Source organism: Scylla paramamosain, chromosome 24 (assembly GCF_035594125.1).
Source record: "Scylla paramamosain isolate STU-SP2022 chromosome 24, ASM3559412v1, whole genome shotgun sequence".
Taxonomy (NCBI): Eukaryota; Metazoa; Arthropoda; class Malacostraca; order Decapoda; family Portunidae; genus Scylla; species Scylla paramamosain.
In genome coordinates, this window is record NC_087174.1 from 19,267,311 (window position 1) to 19,288,729 (window position 21,419).

The 21,419-nt window shown below is 39.9% G+C and overlaps 1 long non-coding RNA gene across 1 annotated transcript in view; it reads right to left on the bottom strand.

The window, feature by feature from the left end:
- LOC135112847 (uncharacterized) overlaps nt 1–21,419 on the bottom strand; it is a 233,143-nt gene that overhangs the window by 47,417 nt on the left and 164,307 nt on the right. The window lies entirely within an intron of this gene.

Genomic DNA, 21,419 nt, shown 5'->3' on the forward strand with positions numbered 1-21,419 from the left:
CATTACATAAAAAAAAAATGTTCATACTGACTTACTGACTGACTGATTCGATGATTGATTAACAGACTGACTGACGGAATGTGTGACAACAGGATTATAAAGCACCACACACAAAAAATACAGACTTTGCTAACCCTTTGACTGCTACAGTTTCTCAGCTTCGTATAACAGCCTTGCATAAGTTTAAATGAGTATTTTAAAAGATTACTGTCACAACAAAGGCTGCCACCGAATATCTAATAGAACCTTTTAATGTCCGTTGTAAGCAAAATTGCTCAAAGTTGCTTGAGTAATATATGTGTGCCATCAGCAGTCAGAGGGTTAAGAGATAAGACAAAACAATAGGAAATATAAAACAAAAATAAAACAAGACTCGCATTTCACAGTGGCATCCTAATCCTTGTCAAAATGCAGTGTCAGATAACAGCAGCGGAGGATACAGCCTCGCCCACACGTCCTCGTATATCCCTTGAAAGACGACCCGTACCCTGACGACACGCCCACGCCACCGTCGCCGCAGCCGCGTACCAAGTATGGAAGACCGGGGTAAGTTGAGAAGAGGGATAAGTTGGCACATTTGAAGTAATTTCACTATTTACCGGTCGACAGCGCTGCTATTGACACCAGCTAATCACCTCGAGGGCCCTGACTCACCAACATGCAGCCACGTTACTAGGTCGCATTATTTGATTGGAGTGAAGTTTAATTTTGATGCTGGTGAGTAAATTTTCACTTATATTGTTTGCTGTCACATGCATCTAGTTACAAATGAGTGATATTCATTTTAGCCATAATCTGTCTTAGGGTTCAAGGACTGTTTACTCTTGATACAGATCATAACAGATTTCTTAATCTATACGAAAATCGTTTGTTTAGATTAGTGGTATGGATGGGGCAAGGTGGCACGAAGACAATGGGGCAAATTAGCACAGTACCATCTATATATGATTAACATTTGTCTATTTATTACCTATCTACTTTCATTTTATATTTGATTTATATTATTTTGGTGATACATGTGTGTTGATACATATATTAATTAGCTTCCTAAAGAATTTTTTACCTTGTATTTTTTAGAGATGGTTCAAACATATAAATTAATTTACTTTCCTCAGTAAGGAAAATATTTTTTCCGTTATTTGAACCTAATGTTCATAAAATTTAGCTTCACAGATATTCTGCATCTAAACTTAATTACATGCATCCAATTTGTTATTTATATGTAATGTGCCAATTTACCCCATAGTGTGTGTCGACTTACCCCTCATATGGGGCATGTTGGCACACTTGAGTTTTTTTTTTTATTTTCTAAGTAATGGAGAGCTTTGGTTTGGAAAGAAAAAAAAATAATGGAAAGTAAGATGAATGTTTCTATTTTTCAATAAAAGCTTAAATGTTTTTCTTGTCTTACTGAGAATGTACAAATTGTGCCAACTATCCCTGGTCTGCCTTATCGGATTGAAGGGGACGAGAATGAAGGGATAGTTGAATGAAGCGACATTCTCCAGCCAGCAGCACAGACTTGTAGCTTACACTCGGTAAAATTGTAATGAGTCTTCACATAACTGTGAAAATTTACAAGTAAAATTCTTCCCCAACACGAGGTTATGTATTCGTCAAAAGGGAAATGTGGACAGGAACGAATTTACGACTGTGAGTGACAAAGTTGAAGACTGATTTAAAGTTAAAATATAAGTACAAATCTTCACCAGCAGGAGGTGATGAGTTAGTCAAGAGGCGAATGTAGATAAGAATTGGTGTAAAAGTGACAGTGACAAGAAAGAAGATTGATCTGATGTTTGCAGCACAGACTTGCATCTCATACTCGGTAAAAATGTAATGATTCCAGCATGATTGCAAAAATATACGAGATCATGTATCGGCTAAGAATCGAAGGCAGATAAGAATGCATTTGCAAGATATGAGATTGATTTAATGTCTGCAGCATAGAGCTGCATCTCAGACACGCTAAGAATGTAATAACTTCTAATATGATTACGAAAATATACAAATAGAACTCTTCCCCAACTCGAGGTAACGTATTGGTCAAGAAGTGAAGGTAAAAAAAAATAATAATAATCTACAAGTGTGAGTGACAAGGAAGCAAATCGATTTTTTGCTAAAATATGTTTGCAATATTTAAGAGTTCACTAATGTTTACTTGTTACTTGGTGCCTCAGAAATGCTTAAACTGGAGTATATTTCTAAACCTTTACATAACATAACTTTTATACTTTATCTGCTTTTTTACTAATAAAAGTTGTAAGTGAAACGACAAAGAACAATTTGATAGCATATAGTACACGCATGACAACCAACATGATCGTTAAGTGTTCATTATTTAGTCAAGAAGCAAACTCGCTAATCTGCTGACTAACTGCTGACTGACTAAGAGGCTCACTAATTGGCTAAAAGGTCCATTACGGTGAGAGCTTCAGCTTCAAAGACACGAGCGATTTAAGGTCGCGGGAGGAAATACATATGTAACAGAGACCAGCACGAGGCGGAGAGAGAAAACATGGAATGAGAGGACTGGGACCAGCCAGAGGACGAGGAGGAGGACAAGGACAAGGACAAGGACGAGCAGGAAGAGGAAGAGGAGGACAGAGAGAGAGAGAGAGAGAGAGAGAGAGAGAGAGAGAGAGAGAGAGAGAGAGAGAGAGAGAGAGAGAGAGAGAGAGAGAGAGAGAGAAAGGAAGGAAGGAAGGAAGGAAGGAAGAAAACACAATATCTGAAGGAAATAACTTATGAAAATTTCCTGTGGCAAGAACAAGTGCATTTGTGGCCCATACATTGGTTCCAGATATTGTCATTTATACTGCAAAAACGATATGTAATACAACTTCATTTGTGCCTTAGTGTTATTATGAAAGGATACAAGATACAGCCACGTTTCCGCTTTATTCACGAAGTATTGGTTTCTCGTCATTATTACAGGCCAAAGTTCAAAGACGTTCGAGTGATCGCCGCTTCACCGAGCTCAAACTTGCCCAAAAGCGCGGCGTCACAAAACAGTCAGTCCTGCAGCCTCTCGGGAATACACGGCGAGCAGTTCTGGTTCTTTTAATGAAGTTTGGTTGTTGGGATTAGTTTTGTGGCACGGAATTGTGTTCTCTCCAGATATTCCAAGTCTTTTCTGTAGTATTGAACATCACAGGAGCACCGAGCGTTGAGGGGAGTCTCTCTTGCAGGTTGTGTAGCGATAAAATGATTGGCTGTGTATTGGATTCAAATTTCCTCCATGTGAACCCAAGCATCGCGTCACCTTTGTGGTTCCGAGATGCGCAATCATGTAGCCATTTCGCGTCGCTGGTAACGACGAGGCCAGTTTCCTTTTTACTCTGCTTGCCATTGTCAGGGATCAGAGTGCGTGCTGCTGTGTTGGATGTATTTTTTTTTCCTTTTTTTTTTTTTATGTGTGCATCAGTTTTTCATATTAAGGTCGTGTTATTTATCAATTTCTGGATCAATGAGAAATCTTAGAAAGGTGTTTCACGACTGACCACACTGCCTGGTGCTCCTCTCTCCTTCCACTAAGTCAGTAAAGCAGTAATCTATCAGTTTCAATTCTTATTTTCTATATACATTGAGTAAGTGGGTTCTTGAACGTTTCAACATCTTTTGTTTACTATTTTTAACAGGCTATAGCAGAAAGTATAAAGATTTCTGAAGATGTTTTCCTTATTCTAAAAGTTTAGTAAGGATTCTGCATCTTTATACAGAAAAGTGTATAGATAAATAAGTAAATAAATAAATAAATAAATAATATGCCTGTGAAACTGACTTATCACCTCTTTAGTCTCTGAAACATAGTCCGATGAACACCTAAAGCGTTTACCAATACGGGTTAATCCTCAGGTTTACGACAAATGACATAATTACAGCGAGATTCAGCCATTCAGTACAGACCATTGTCTTTTCCCAGCCACTTCCTGATCCTGGCATATGAACGATGTATTTACGCTGAATGTAGTTTGTTTAGGAGTCTCGCATGAGGGTCCTTGTCAGGGGCTTTCCAGAAATCGAGATGTATTTCATTGCTGAGCATTGGCATATTCCTGTTTTCATAAATATCGTAAGAGAAATCCATCTGGAAATTCAGGATAAACATTGGTTCCTGCTTCAACTTAATAAATTTCTTATTTCTTATTTATTATTATTATTTATCTTGATTACTTCACTGCAGATGTTATTTTTGCTAACATAGAGAGAGAGAGAGAGAGAGAGAGAGAGAGAGAGAGAGAGAGAGAGAGAGAGAGAGAGAGAGAGAGAGAGAGTCTACGTTTAGTGCGCAGTCGCGTTCATGTAGTACATTCAAAGAGTACAGAAGGAAAACAGATTGTGCGCCATCGTCTCAGGAGGAGAACTTAAATAAACTCATTCTTGTGTATTTCGGGGCTGTGGCCGAGACGTCAGCTTACAAATGGGATTGTGGGTTTGGTGCCTTGGCTGGTATCGGGGCCATCCAATACACGAAATGGCACTGCAAGGAGGTACAGGAGGAAGAGGAAGAGGAGGAGGAGGAGGAGGAGGAGGAAGAGGAGGAGGAGGAGGAGGAAGAGGAGGAGGAGGAGGAAGAGGAGGAGGAAGAGGAGGAGGAGGAGGAGGAGGAGGAGGAGGAGGAGGAAAAAAGCCAAGAGGAAGCGAGGGCGGAAGGAAAAGTAAGGATGGCAAAGAGTTAGATGCAATTGGATTGGAAAGGTAAAGCCTTAGCGCACCTTGAAGGAAAAACGAGTATTAAACAAGATTGAGATCACTTGCGAGGCGTGGTGTTAGTTCAGATGAGTCCCGCCCTGAAAAGATGTTGTTTGACTTGTTTGTATACATAGCTCTCTCTCTCTCTCTCTCTCTCTCTCTCTCTCTCTCTCTCTCTCTCTCTCTCTCTCTCTCTCTCTCTCTCTCTCTCTACGCCAATATCTGCTTCACTCACTGCCACACGCTCTTCCCTTCCTTGGTCATAACTACTGACGAGGATTTGGCCACACTAGCTAAGGGAGAGTTGTGGCCGTACTGTTGTTGAGATGAAGGAAGTGGTAGTGGTGATAGAGGTGGGGGTTGTAGAAAACGAAGATTTATGGAAATGCAAAGAATGTGTGTCCGAATAAGCGGTAGTTTTTCTTCATTTCTTTTCTCTTTTTTTCTCTTCTTTTTCTTTACCCTTGGATGCACGTGTGTTTGTATTTTCTGTGTGTTTTTCACGGATTTTTATGCAGTTTTACTGATATCTCTCTCTCTCTCTCTCTCTCTCTCTCTCTCTCTCTCTCTCTCTCTCTCTCTCTCTCTCTCTCTCTCTCTCTCTCTCTCTCTCTCTCTCTCTCTCTCTCTGCACTCACACACCACAAAGCCAAAACAAGGGAATTAATACATCAGTCTCGCACTCTATATTCTGGCAAGTACTCATTTGCATAACACACTGCTCACAGACCACGCGCGTCAAGGTGTGTTAATCAGGTGAACGGGATTATCTTTCCGGTTACCGACGCCTCGAATGCTGATGAAAGGAAAACCCTGCCTGACTGTTTAAGCTCCTGCTGGTGCTGCTGTTGCTGCTTCCCCCAACTGCCTTTGTTTCACTCAGCTGCTTTGTTCACGTATAAATAATTTCTGCTTTGGAAAACTTGTTAATATTGTTTTGGGTGAAATGGAGTGCCTTTTTTTCTTCCTTTGAGTAGATGAGTTTGGTCTATTATGCTGTTTTTCATAATTACTTTGTTCTCTGTGTTTCATGCGCTCACTTACATTGTTATATAGTTTATCATTGTTACATTGTTATAGAATTTATTATTTTGATTATATTTTTAGTGTATCATGCACGTGTTTCTTTTAGTGGAGTGCAGAGAGAAAAAAATGCATGAAGTAAAATTATTGCAGTTCATTATTTCCTCTATTTTATTTCCAATTTCTTTTTTAATCTATTTAATAATTTTTTACATTCATCTATTTATTTGTCACTTCTTTAATTTATTTCAAATCATTTATCTCTTCCTTTCCAATAATTTCATGTGTTCGTGTTATGTACAATTAATTAGTTTGCTACAGTTCAAAGGAGTCGCAGTGATATTAGTTTTTTCTCACCGGAGTTTTGCAAAGAAACATTAGACAGAAACACGAGAAGCGCTCACGTTCACTCACACTAGATTTGATATTATTATTGATATGAACTAAGTAAGTATATCAGCACTTCATTACTTCATTGTTGGTGTTGTTCAGTGTGTAACTGTATGGCTTTTATTAATTCTTGTTTCAGTTTCGTTTATACTAGTTCGGTGGATGAGGAGATGAAGTCTTGGGGTGTCAACGTCCCTAGCAGCAGCAGGACAAACGCCTCCATACAGGTGAGGTTCCTGCTCCTGTCTCAAGCTTTCCTATGACTGCATACATTCTGCTCTCTTGGGTGTCGTGTTTATAAGTTATCAAAATGTGTACACTACATTTATTATAGTTCTGGTAATGATCTATTTTGTATTTAAATCCTTTTCATGCTATTCTGACGTGTTTACTCTGCCTGCAGGTATGTACTAAGTGTTTTTGTGTATACGTAGTAGAACTTAGATATAGATACTACTACTACCACTACTACTACAACTACTACTACTACTACTACTACTACTACTACTGCTGCTGCTGCTGCTCGCGTCACCCTCCATTCTGCAGCTCTCGTTACGGGTCTGCTAAGTTACTACCGGATAAAAACTCTGAACCATCGTTTTCATTATATTACTTTATCATGTATCGCTTAATTAAAAGTATTTACAGTTTTCCGATATTTGCCATCGGTCTGCAGTTTTCTGTACTTGATATTATGCACCACCACCACTACCACCACCACCACCACCACCACTCCGGCCACTCCGGCCACCACCACTCCGGCCACTCTGTCGGTACCCCTCTGGTGATTCTTGACACTGCTCCACTCCCCGGCGTCTCCTCGCTCCTCTGCGCGTGTGGTCTGTGAGTGTGTGTTATATCGACTCAAATCTCCCCTTCAAACACACAAAATACTTAATAACAACTGTAGTGTTGGACATTGTGTATAATAACTTGTTGCGTTAATCAACCACATGGGAACATTAGTATTTATTGAAAGGTGAGGTAGGCCACTAATTTAACAGCATTCTGTCAGCTTGTACGAAAAGAAGCTTGGAATCCATAGTTTGGCCAGACCTTTATGTGCGTGCGTGCGTGCGTGTTTTTTTTTTTTTTTTTAATTATGAACAAGGAATCTTAGAGTCACGTGAAGCCACGAGTTTGCGTCTTCCTTCCCACGCCGAACGAAAGGCAGTTCCTAACTAAGCTACTTATTATTCCCTGGGTTAATTTGCACCAGGATTACCTCGCCTCGTAGTTCCCTTATTTGTCTGCGGCGCAATTCATCTTCTCGTTTGCTCAATGTCAAATAAATTGATTCATTGGGTGATTCATCCTCATTATTGTTATATTAGCTCATCACTATGCAAGTTGTGCTCTGTATGAATCGCCGGTAGTTTGATTTTTTTTTTATTTTCACTGTTGATTTGTTTCTCCGGAAAAAAAAGGAAAGAGAAGAAACTTTTCTTTTGTTGCATTTAAGGAATTGGGCACAAAGAGCGAGGCTGGGATGAATAGGAATGTGAGTGTGGAGCGGAGGATGACAAAGGAATGGTAATGAGGCGCATCAAACAACATTAACGAACAAGAACATCATCACCACTACCACCACCACCACCACTACCAACAACAACAACAACAACAACAACAACAACATAACTTCAGAGACGGAGGAGCCTTTCATGGATACGAAAACAACAAAAATCAATATTTCATAAGAACATGAAAAAAGGAGCTGGACAAGACACACAGTTACAAGACCAGACAACAGACAGAGGAAAAAAAGTGTGACTGAGTGCGTGGAAACACCAGGTGACAGAGGGCTCCTCGACACCAGGTGGAGAGAAGAGATGGAAGAGTTTGCAGACTGTGCCGTGAGTCTTGGGAAATGGGGCGAAGAGAGAGAGAGAGAGAGAGAGGGGGAGAGAGATCTGTGCCTGCCAGTGACTTGTGATGGCTGGTCGATACTGATCATTTCACACCTTTACAGTCTGCAGAGAATTGACATCATATTCTACAAAATGTATCAGGAAAAAAAAAAGCATTTGGATTAATGATCAGGCTGTTAGTGCCGAGTTTTCAGGGAGCTCTGAAAGAAGGTCAACTAAATTTATGGACTGCACCGATACGTGGATATTGTAAATAGCTGTTTTATAGGACTACCATATGTATGTCTAGTAGCTTCTTAAAGATTCTCTAATTTTCTTCTGCATGTTTCTCTTGTCTTTGGCCAGGGAAGTAAAACAATTGTAACTGCAATAGATGAGTAGCTACGGATGATTCTGAACGCTCTGTTTATGAAAAAATACCATCCTTAACCAACGGAATCCCAAATAAATAAAACACACCTTACAAATCATAAAGTTAAAGAAAATAAATAATAGCATAAATATTAACATAAATATTAACATTAATCATGTAGACCCAATCTTCACCTCATCTAAGGTAACTGAAGTAATTACTAACGTACATTCATACATTCTACACTAATTAGCACGGACCATTCACGTGGAAGAAAAATGCAACCCATTTCCACTCTCATATCCTTCCTTAATAGTGCAATGATATTTAACGTACATTTTTTCTTTCATAATGAGGTTGACGGGGCGCAAGGAAGGGAGAGCTGAAAGGAACTTGAAAGGGAGATAGAAGGGGATGGATAAGTGAAAGACCAGGAGGAAGAGGAGAGTCAGGAGGATCTCTGTGAGAGAGAGCGGCGATATGAAAGGCGTGCAGGAAGCGATAGAGGCGTAAAGAAGAGGAAACGAGAGGGAAAGGTGAGGTCGCAATGGAACCGAGGAGACGAGTGTGCAGTCTAATAAATTATCAAGTGAGGAAGTTTTCAGGGACGCTAAACAGGTGCTGAGGATGCGGCCGAGGCTTGTGGGGAAGATATGAAAGGGAGGAATAGAGGCAGAAAGAGAGGGAGAGAAGAGAGTGAGGGAGAATAATGTCGAAGGTGAGAAATGGTGGAAAAGAGGATAGAACCGTGCAGGAGTTTAGGGAGATGATAGAGGTGTGGGAGAAAGTTTGAAGAAGACTGAGGAGGGTCGGTGAAGGAAGTGGAAGGCGAAGTGAGAAGCTAAAAGTGTCCTGGAAAGTTATGATACGCAGAGAGAGAGAGAGAGAGAGAGAGAGAGAGAGAGAGAGAGAGAGAGAGAGAGAGAGAGAGAGAGAGAGAGAGAGAGAGAGAGAGAGAGAGAGAGAGAGAGAAAAAAAAATAAAAGTAAATGGTAAAAAGGATGAAAGAGGGAAAATAGTAGTCAACTCTTGCTTTTATCAGATGGACAGAATAGATGTGAAACTATATAAATATTTTTGTGCAGCGAGGTCGTAGAAGAGAGGTAGTTAGCAAGTCCTGGAAAACACTAACTCTTTTACACTTTTGTTATACTACAGTACGTCAACAAGACTGCAAGGAAGATATAAAAAAAATATAGAAAAATCATAACTGACACAGGATTACCTAAACATACGTAAATCAGTTTTTCAGCGTCCAAGAGATGAGAGGATAAACGGTTTCAAACTTCACCCCCAGAAAAGAATCTTCCAAGAATCCCTAAATAACTCTATTACCTTTCTTAAGAAGGAGGCAGGAGGTAGTTTAAGTTTTTCTCATCATAAGATTGGTTGCGTAGGAAGGGAACGTCTTCTTAATTTCGCAGAATCCTTTTGTGAAGAAACGAGACCCTGGCAGAGTGTATTCTGAGGGACATCAGGGCGAGCAGGTACAGGAGTGGCGTTGTAAATACACATTCAGAAAAAAAAAAAAATATATATATATATATATAATATATATATATATATATATATATATATATATATATATATATATATATATATATATATATATATATATATATATATATAAACGTGAATGAAAATGAGTAAAACCAAGTTAAATTCTTATGTATGCATTAATAGTTTAACATTCTGCTTCTTTGAGTTGTTATAATTAGTTGCATTAGTTTTGCCATGATTACATCATGAATGTTTAGTCTCAGTTTTGTATTTTTACCTTAAACGTTTGCTAAAAGAGAGAAGCAGGCTGATATTTGTTCTTTGTTCGTAGAATTGTAACCATTTCCTATCTAAACGATCCCACAAATTGAGCAAACATTTTCACTTATCTTCCAAGAAAGGTCCGAATATTGAATTTCCTTCCTCCGTTTCATTCAAATTTGTCAGGCCAACACCATTACGAATACTTGCACACAACTAACAACCCACACCTCGCTGGCTTTCCATGGCTCATTAGTTACTATTTTTCAGTCCATTTCCCCTCACACACCTGACAGACCATGACTGAACAATTAAGAAAGGCAACCTAATGATGGTCAACAGAGGCAGGCAGTCAGAAAAAAAAAAAAAAAAAAAAAGAGATAGAAGAGATAAGAAGTTTTGCTGAGGTGACGTGGAATGAAACAAGTGAAAAAATAAGTGGAAAAGATTTGGAGGGTTTTGTCTTTGCAGAGGAGTCAGAAATGATGATGACAATGATGATGATAATGAGAACGACTAGTTTTCTTAGCACACAATTCCAGTTTCCTTCTAACACACTACATTCTAGAATCTTGTTAAGTATCTGTAAGAACAAACAAATCAAGCAAAAAAGACCATAATTTCGTTAGACTGTGAAGGAAAAACAGCTGAAAAACGTGAACCAATTGGACAAGGAAAGTCTCTAGGGCACTGCAAGTATCTAATCATATAATATTATCAGAGGGCGATTAACGGTCATGTCTCATTTTGCTTCTGGTAATTATTTCAAGCACTGACATTGATCAAATTAGTCTGTAATTATGGGCAATTTTTCTGTCGCCTTTCTGAAACATTGGAGTGACGTTGGCAAGCCTCAGAGACAGCGCCCCGTCACACTGTTTGTTTATTTGGCCCGTATTTCACTGTAGGTTTTATTGCACTTTTTTTTTTCTTTTGGCTCGATACAATTTTCAGGGTGATTGTTGTGCAATTCAGAAGTGTTACCAGCTTTAGTCTCATTCTTTGTAATACATATTACTCTTTCCTCTTACTTCACTATTACTAACTTATTTGTTTTTATTAACCTATTTGTTATTCATATAATTGATTTTCAGACGGCAGTGATAAAAAAAATTCAACATCTACAAGCCTCTGACATCAATATTTAGTACTGCAAACAATACTGCTTTGCTGCTTTGCTGGACGACTTCTGATCTTAAAACCGTGAAATATTGAAGGAGAAAACATCTACAGCCGCATCATGTATCACACAGCTGCAGTACAAGAGGAAATTTTCATACAGAGGTGATGTAGAGGCAGCGAGGTCGAGGAGAGGAGCACGCGAGAGGAACTGCTGATTGCGACGCTGCATCAGAGAATAGAAACACGACACAGAGCCACGCAAGGTCAAGTACCAATGCAATGAAAAGAAGGAAGGAAAGTCTTGTAGTTTCTCAAAACGGTAATTTCGGAGTCTGAAAACGGTCGCACAAACGCCGTTAAAGGCTTCTGAAGATTGGCTATTTTCTTGGGTAAACTTTTGGTAAACCACTCCCACACTTTTCAGTCACGTGGTTTCCTGTAGTGTTTGACTTGGCGCCCGAAGATAGCGATTCCGATCCTGGTTCACGGATGTTTCTCATCACCACCTTCGTAGCCACACCACGCCGTCCCTTCATCCACAGCGTACACGTAGCACATTGCCATGCAAACATTCAGCAACAATTTTGAAAATTTTCTGATTAACTTTTCTTTTTTCAGGAGGGAAAAAGTGGCGAGATATTTGCTTTTATTTCTTTATATATATATATATATATATATATATATATATATATATATATATATATATATATATATATATATATATATATATATATATATATATATATATATATATATATATATATATCCCCTCAGAGCCTAAAAAAGAAAAAAACTCTTCCATAAAGAATAGTAGCCACAGATTACACATTTTTTTTCTTCTTTTACATTATATTTTTCGGAATAGACTTGGGGTACAAAGATGTGGTCGCATCAAACCTTAAGTGCCAATGCGTGAACGGATGCAAACACTCAGAAAATAGTAAATCCTTTAATGCAGATCCACACCAAAAAAAGGAGGGGGTGGGAGAGGAAAGGTGGCGGAGGCGTCCGGCCGTCTATATAACAGGCGAGGCAAATAGCCCAACCTGACAGGTGTGTGGAGGTCGGTGAGGCCAGGCCGATTCCGAGGTGAGTAGAGACGGGCTCAGGTTCCCACAGCGACCGGTGGCGAGCTTCACGGGGTGACAGATGGAGAAGACAGGGAATAGTGGCGGTGTCTCAGCCGCCACCCTGGAGTGTCTGCCGTGGTCGTCGAGGAGCCAGATGTTTTCAGAGTTAGAACTTGAGACCCCCGAATCGAGTAGCTCGGACGCCAGCAGAGTCGCGGTCCCATAGCGAGGGGACAAAAGAAGCTTCGAAACACGAATCAGCGACGCTCAAAAAGGCATCATTATCTTCACAATGTAATTTATCTTTTTTTTACGAGCAATAATGCAGTTAGTGTAAAGTAGTACAATAAAACCAAACATCCTAATTTGAGCAAAAGTAAAATGCTGTTTAAAATCCCAAGTAAAATTAAAACAGAAACCAAATGAACGCTATATGATGCGAAGAAAGTCCCTAAACTATCTTCTCTTTACCAGTTCGTGAGTGGGGTGTTTACTGAGGTCTTGCAAAGCTCCAGTGGAAATATGTGCCGCCAGTAATAGTGTTTGAGTACTATAATGAGGGTATTCATTTAACTGGTAATTATCTGTCAGGTCTAATGTATTACAATGTGCTTACGCTAATCCTTTTGAATGACCTCTGTTTACGATTGTCTTCTGATTAACTTATTTGGGAAGAGGTTAATTAACTTTTTTCTTTTATCTTTTATCTTTTTTTTTTTTTTAGGGGCGTCCGAACCGGTCCTCCTTTACGCATAAAAAGTAGATAAATAATTGGAAATCTTCATACAAGACGGTGACTGAATTACACAGCTTCTCCAGTAATCTATCCTGTCCACGTGTGTGTCCTCCGTTCCACCCAGGCGCCCCCAGAAGTAGAACATTTCCAATACACTCTCCGGGCCGTGATGGACAGGTTACCTTAAACACACCCCAACATCCTATTAACTTTAATAGCCGCCTCGCTGCGCTGATGGAAAGTTACTGGTGATGGCGCACGCTCGTCTTCCACACTGCGGACTATATCGGGCTTAGCCTGAAGTTTTCCTTCTTCCAGACTAGTTTGAAAAATATATCGGGAGGTGACGCTCGTTCTCCTCTTGCTTACTGGCAATAAAATTTCAGGTAGGTTGTCTGTACTGCTGAAGATTTGCCATTGTTCTTTTACGTCTTAATTGTCCTTTACTGAACATATAATAGTGAGATGACGTTCATTCCTTCTGTCTTACTGACTATTTTTTCACGTAGGTTATGTTCTCCGCACCACCGATACTAATGTAAAGGAAAGGATGAAATTGATAAGAGAAAAATACAACGCAGTTTCTACGAAGAGAGAGAGAGAGAGAGAGAGAGAGAGAGGAGAGAGAGAGAGAGAGAGAGAGAGAGAGAGAGAGAGAGAGAGAGAGAGAGAGAGAGAGTGTGTGTGTATACGTATTACATAAGGACATAGGCCACACTCTACCTCACTACACACTACACCATAGAATCAACACAGGCGGGAAAGGATACCATCAATTTCCATATTACAGCACACCAGCCTTGTATGTTCGGTCACCCTCATCTGCATAGAGAGTACATAACTATAATGGGCGGGAACCAGGAGCATTATGGGGAGGTAATGGAACCTGATGGAATGGGGACAGAGATGAAGCGAGGCAGGAAAATGTTCAAGGAGATGGAAGGGAAGGAAGAAGAAATTTGACGATTATTTCCCCCATCTATCCTATTGGAGTTCTTAAGTAAGAGCAATTAATCATCCTTAAGCCTTTAATTACAGGGAAGAGAGAGAGAGAGAGAGAGAGAGAGAGAGAGAGAGAGAGAGAGAGAGAGAGAGAGAGAGAGAGAGAGAGAGAGAGAGAGAGAGAGAGAGAGAGAGAGAGAATTACACACATACACACACATGGTACCATTTCCTTTTTCGTGTCAGCCTCGGCTAGAGGGATGGGGGGGTGGGGTGGGACCTTCTCGTGTGTTATCTTGTCACTCCCACTATTAGAGTACAATAGTTACCCAAACAGCCTTGTAAGAACCTCAGGGTCTGTTGCTGTTTGATCTTCCTTTGTACACACATACTAGTAAAGCCACACAAATTCAACGAGAGAGAGAGAGAGAGAGAGAGAGAGAGAGAGAGAGAGAGAGAGAGAGAGAGAGAGAGAGAGAGAGAGAGAGAGAGAGAATCTTTCGTAAATTTCATAAACGTTTCCTGTTTTGCTCTCTCAGTCCTCCTAAGCATGGCTGTGTTTAGTCTCCGCGAGATCCCACGAGGCGAGAGAGTCACGCTTCCTCCTCGTCCCACACACTCCCCGTTCCTCCCTTAGCCGCCCCTCACCACCTCCCCTCCTCTCCCTGCCTTGACATCTCCCGTTCCCTTAGCCTCTCCTTACCCACTCCTCTCCCTTGTCTAATTTCCACCTTGCCTAACATCCCCTTACTCTTCTGCCCTTGTCACCTGCATTTCCCTTAACCTCCCTTCACCCACTCATCTCCCCTTCCCTTAGCCTCCTTTTGCCACTTCCCCTCCTTTGCCTAACCTCCCCTTACCACTCCTTACCACCCCTTTGTCCACTCCCTTCCTTCCTTCCCTCCCTCACTTGCCTAACCTCCCTTAAAACAGCGGCGCGTGAGGCCCTTCAAGCGTCGCCAGGACCGAACAAAATGAAAACTTCAAAGCGGCGAGATAATAAACATGAATGAATACATGAATGTTTAAGTGCATAAATGCATACGTGAGATGTTAATATTTCCTTATTTTTCCTCATTTTCCTCGGGGTTGCCTTTTACTGCGCGAGGTTTGGCTTCTTCTGTGGAAAAGTAATAAGAAAATATATAAAAGGGACACGGACGAAGGGAAGAGAAGGAGGGAAGAAAGGAAGGAAAGGAAGCAAAACTTTGGGAATTAAGAGTAGGATAGAGTAAGATAACAAGGAAGGAGTTATGAAGGTGGGCATGGAAATGAGGAAGGGAGGAAAGGAGAGAGAAGGGGGAGAGGAGAGGAAAGAGCAGCGAGCGAGCGAGCGAGAGAGAGAGAGAGAGAGAGAGAGAGAGAGAGAGAGAGAGAGAGAGAGAGAGAGAGAGAGAGAGAGAGAGAGAGAGAGAGAGAGGAGAATATACGAAATACCTCCGAGTCTCGCCAACATTCCCTCTTCGGCAGCAGTAAATTCAGCGGAGGACCTCATTTCAGAGCCGCGCCGCTAATTCAGTCAGGAACGAGGCAACCCGCACGCCCCCCTCCTCCCTGAGCCATGAGCCACTCCCTCCTCTTCCTCCTCCTCCTCCTCCTCCTCTTCTCTCCTTCTCTTATACCCTTTCCTCCTCAACTATACCATAAGCTCTCCTCTGCCGCCTCTCTCCTTCTCTACCTTCTCTTCCTCTTTCGTTTTCTTTTTCCTTCTCCTTTTCTATTTCCTTCTTTCTCTTGTGTCTTCTTCCATCTCTTCTTCCTTCTTTACTCTCTCACTTTAACAATCATGACCTATCCCTCTTCTAAATTCTCTTCCTTCTTCTGTTTTCCTTCCTAACTACAGATTATCCTTCTTCTCGTTCTCCTCCTCTTCCTCCTCCTCTTCTTTTTCTTTTCTTCCTTCACCACCTCTACATTGTCTATTCTTCCCCTATCGAGAGCCAAATTTCCTTCTTGTACTCTTTCCCTCTCCCTTCCTCTTCTTTTTTCCCCTCCTTTCCTCCTCCTCTTCCTGTTTCGCCAGACAAGCCAGTACCTCCTCCCCTCAACAGCCTCCTAACACAGCTTCTTCACCTCCTCCACCTCTTCATCACATCTTTTTTTCAATTCCCCTTCCCGCTCTTCCTTGTCGTCGTCCTCCTCCACACACTTTACCTCACTTCACACACCCTCGTCCTGTTTCTTTTTCTCTCACTCTTTCCTCTCTCTCTTTTCTCTCACTATCAGCTCCCCCTTTCTCTTCTCTCCCTTCCCCAACGCACCCAACCAAGCAACCAACCATCGAGGAGGAAAAATAGTGAAAACTGAAAGACAAAAAGGGGTAAATAGAAGGAGTATTTGAGAGGCCAAACTGTGCAGCTCTTACGAAGATTAAACACGAAGGTGGAAGGGGCTACTGACGGCTTCTAGAGGGTAGGAAGAGGGAGGAAGGGTCCAGGGAAGGAGGAAGGGAAGACGTGACGGGAAAGCCTGGAAATTTAAAGGTCAGGAAAGGCGAGGAAGATGTTGTTGGTAGAGGGAAAAAGGCCGCGTGGAATATAATGAATAAAAATTAAGGTTTGGGAGGAGGAATGGTTTATGGGTGTGTATGGTGAGTGTCATGGCGGTGCTTTTTTGCCATAGAACTGAAGGCTTGCCAAGATTTTAAGAGAAGAGGGGATGAAAGTAAGCTAATATTTCGCTCTACACTGACACAAATTAGATAATACAAATGAAAATTGATGTAAAATAATGAAGTGAAGGTTTGCCAAGATTAGAGAGAAGGGTGGATGAAAATAACCTTATATTTCGTTCCATACTGATAAAAAAAAAAAAAAAAAAGAAAGAAATGAAAAACGAAGCAAAATTAGGTCAACTTGGCACGACCAAAACTGTGAGGAAAGTCTAAGAGAGAAAAAAAAAATCAATAAAACGCAATAAAGAACGAATGAGTCGGATTAAAATAACATGAAAATGCAAATGAAAGACAATTACAAAATCCGGAAAGGTAAACGAGGCATACATAATAAAGGAAATTCACAAAGAAAACACAACAAAAAGGCAAGACAGTGAAGAGAATGAAATAATCTCCATAAAGGTGAAAGATGGTTAATGTAAATAAGAGAAAATAAGGATATGGAACAAAAAGTGAACGAGACAGACATCAGAGGAAATTAACAGGGAATAAAAATACAACTGCAGAAAAACGGAAGGAATGAGAATAAAATAACACGCTAATGCAAATGGAAGAGAGGGAAAAAATAGAAAAAAAAATAGAAGGGAGACAAATATAAAGAGCAACAGACAATAAGTAAATACAAAAGAAATACCAGAAAGAAGGAAAGAATTGGAATAAAATAAAAAAGATAACCTACAAATTTCAGTCCATAAAGTTAAAATTCAGATAATACTAATGGAAAAGAAAATGAAAAAAGGGGACAAAATAGAGAAAAATGAGGGAGACAAATGTAAGGACAGATGTGAAAGAGAAATTAAAAGTATAAAATATGGTATGAAAAAAAGAAAAAAGTAAAGGAAAATAAAATAACAAGTTTCCCTGCATAAAAAAAAAGAAAAATAAACTAATTCAAATGCAGGGAAATAAACAAAATAAAAAAATAATCGACACATTTACACGAAGGAAAGAGAACAAAATAATACAAAAGAGAAGCAAGCAAGGAAGAGTGAATGGGATAGAAGGGGAATAAAAATGAGAAACAGCAACCGAAAGAGAGAGAGGAAAATAACCGAGACTAATATGAAGGGAAGCTAACGAATACAATAAACGCAAAAGAGAAGCAAGAAAGAATGAGGGAAGGAGATAAAAAAATGAAACAAAAATTAGGTACAACAAGCGAGAGATAATAACAATAGAGAAGAGAAATAAAGAGGCAAATATATATGAGAGGAAGGTAACATAGAGAATAAACAGAGAAAGAAAGCAAGAAAGATTGAGAATAAAGTCAAAATAGAATAAACATTAGGTAAAGTACAAGAAAGAGATTAGCAGTGGAAAAGAAAAAATAAGCGAGACGTAAATAAATATGAAGGGAAGGTAACATAGAGAATAAACAGAAAAAAGGAAGCAAGAAAGAATGGGAAAATATAATAAAATGGAATAAAAATTAGGTAAAGTAAACGAGGCGTAAATGTGTGAAGGCAATATGATGAACAAAATAAATACGAAAGTAATGAAAAGATAAAAACGTGTAAATGAAACAGAAATGAAATAAAATTAGGTGATAAAGACCAAAATATAATTACAATATAGAATAACGTAAACTCATAGGAAGGGAGACTAACATATAATTAACACAATAGAGAATAAATATAAAAGAGAAGGAAGGAGAAAATGGGATGAAATAACAGACTAATTCATATTCGTAAATGTGAAATAAAAATGTGTAATGCAAATGAAAGAGAAAAATGAATAAATAAGGCGAAGCGAAACACACACACACACACACACACACACACACACACACACACACACACACACACACACACACACACGAAGGGAAACTGAGATAAAGAATACGAACAAAGAACATCCATAAAAAGAGATAAATGATGAGAAAAAAAGGAAATAAAACACACGAATAAATCATAGCTGAAAACAAGACAAACAAAAAAAAAAAAAAAAATAGAAACAAAGGAAATAATTCACAAGATAAAATGCAAAATATAAAGAGAACCATATTCATTTATTTTTTCTCTAACTCAACACAATACTCTCACAATAGTCTCTCTCTCTCTCTCTCTCTCTCTCTCTCTCTCTCTCTCTCTCTCTCTCTCTCTCTCTCTCTCTCTCTCTCTCTCTCTCTCTCTCTCCATCCACTCTTAACTCCCATTCTTTCCTTTTCTCCCCCTCATCCTCTTTTTGTTTCCTCTCCCTATCTCTCCCCCTCCCTCTTTTCTTTACTTCTGTCCCTAGTCTTCTCCCTTTTGTTCTCCCTTTTCCCCTCTACACATGCCACTAATTCCCTTTATTCTTTTTCCTGGTTTCACTGTGTTGAGGAGGAAAGGTATGGGAGGGAAGAAAGGAAGGGAGGGAGGCGGAAGAGTTAGATGAAACGAGGTGAGGGAGAGGAAGGGGAGGAGGTGGAGGGATTAGGATTAAGAGGAAGAGGAGGAAGAAAATCCACAAGAATCCACATCTCATTATGAAAGGAACTCAGTGAGAAGAGAAAGGATGAAAGGAGAACGGGAATGAGGAGGGAATAGAGGGTAAGAGAATAAAGGGAAAGGAGTAAGGAAAGTAAGAAGAGAAGGGAGAGGAAGGGAGAGAGTCATGGAGGAAGAAATCAAGAAGGGAGAGATGGAAAGGAGACAGGAAATGATATATGGAGATAAAGAGAGGGATAAAAATGGAGGAGGTAAAGAGATAAGGAGGCATGGAGGGAAGAGATGAGAGAAAGAGAAAAGAAAGGACTGATAAAGTATAGGAGAGGATGGAGAGGAGGCAGAATGAGCAGAGAGAATGAAGGAAGAAGTAAGAGAGGTGGAGGAAAGGAAGGAATAAGAAGGAGAGATGAAGTAAAAGAGCAGAGGAGAGAGAGAAAAAAAGGCATGGGGTGGAATGATAGAGCAGAGGAAGGAAATAAAGGAGGGACGGAGGAAAGGAGGGAAGAAGGAAAGAGGAGGGGCGAGTCACATACACACCAACACAAAGGATGATTTTTCCCTTGTTTAATTTTCTTGTTAATGGTAATGAGAGTCCCTGCATGCAAATGGGACTGGGTTGTGGCCGAGAGAGAGAGAGAGAGAGAGAGAGAGAGAGAGAGAGAGAGAGAGAGAGAGAGAGAGAGAGAGAGAGAGAGAGAGAGAGAGAGAGAGAGAGAGAGAGAGAGAGAGAGAGAGAGAGGAATTATACACAGAAAGAAAAGCATTTACGTAATCATACATATAAACAAAAACACACAGATATGCAGACAGACAGACAGACAGACAGACAGACAGACAGACAGACACACAGACACACAGACACACAGACATGGGAATGAGTCAATGGAACCAGGAATTTAACTTTCGTTCCAGGAAGAGGAGAAGGAGGAGGAGGAGGAGGAGGAGGAGGAGGAGGAGGAGGAGGAGGAGGAGGAGGAGGAGGAGGAAATGATAATGAAGGAGAAAATGGTGGTGAAAAAGTAAGGAGTAGACGAAGGAGAAACAAGAAGAGATCAGGCGGAAGAAAACATAAATAAGAATGGAGAGAGAAAAACAAAATTAAAATTACACAAGCAGAAACACAAAAAGTAAAAGTAAATAGAATAGTTTCGTGTTTGGGTCGTGCGTGGCAAGAGAGAGAGAGAGAGAGAGAGAGAGAGAGAGAGAGAGAGAGAGAGAGAGAGAGAGAGAGAGAGAGAGAGAGGAGAGACCGACCTTTAAGCTGTAACTAGGTTGTCTACAATTAAATCTGAGCGTGCTTGGAGTCAAATAACCGTGAAGACTCGCTGTGGTCACTCTGTTTATGAAGGTGTTTGTGGGCAGTTATTTTACATTCAAGTTTGTGATATCGTGCTGTGATTTCCGTCATTTCAAAGGCATGACTAGTGAAGAAATACTTGTTACATTATATAACCTATGGAGAATATAAGGGAAACCGCAAGAAGCCAGCAGGCCTACTCGTGGCAATCTTCATATAACATATATATAAGATATATTTAGCTTCACCTATCATTCCTGTCTATAATTTCCTGTGTTCTTTTAAAGTAACTTATTGATTCGCGACTAACTTTATATACTCATAACTAATTGAAAAGTCATTGCCATCACAGAAAATAACGAGAAAATTGTTTAGAATGTTTTTATACAAGTTCTGATTTTGTGATGCGTTGTTCTTACCAGAAAGGCAAAGCTGGTAAAGCAATACTTGATGCAATTTAACTTTACAAGTCCAAATTTCACTGAAAATTCATTTTCCCTCATAGAACCAAAGAGAAAACTGTTACAAGGAAAAATGTTTCGTTCTAATTTGTGCAAATGTACTGTGCTTTCATTGGTCTCAGAAAGACTGGAATAGCTGAGAAATATTAGGTGCAATCTAACTTTGCATGTTCAAGTTAAACTAAGAATATCTTCCTTTCAGAAAACAAGGACGAAACTGATAAAAAGCGTGCTCTTTCTCCTTAAAAGAACAACACTGCTAGAGAAATACTTGAAGTAATCTAACTTCACATAATCAAATCTGAAAATTCGTTTCCCTTACATAAACAGCAACAAATGTAACAAAGAAAATAGTTTCATACGAGCTAACTTTATATCTCTACGTCTGAGTTTCATTCCGTTACTTCTTTCTTTGTGGAATCAGGCGAATTAATTAACAACTTCGTTACAACAACACTCGTAAATAATTTCCGACTTGCACATTTCCTGGAAGGGGCAACGTACTCTTTTTTTGCCAGTGACGTTATTCCATCAAGCTCTCCTCTAAAGATCTGTTGACGCAGCGAGGGGATCAACAACACGGCATCATCCTGACCAGC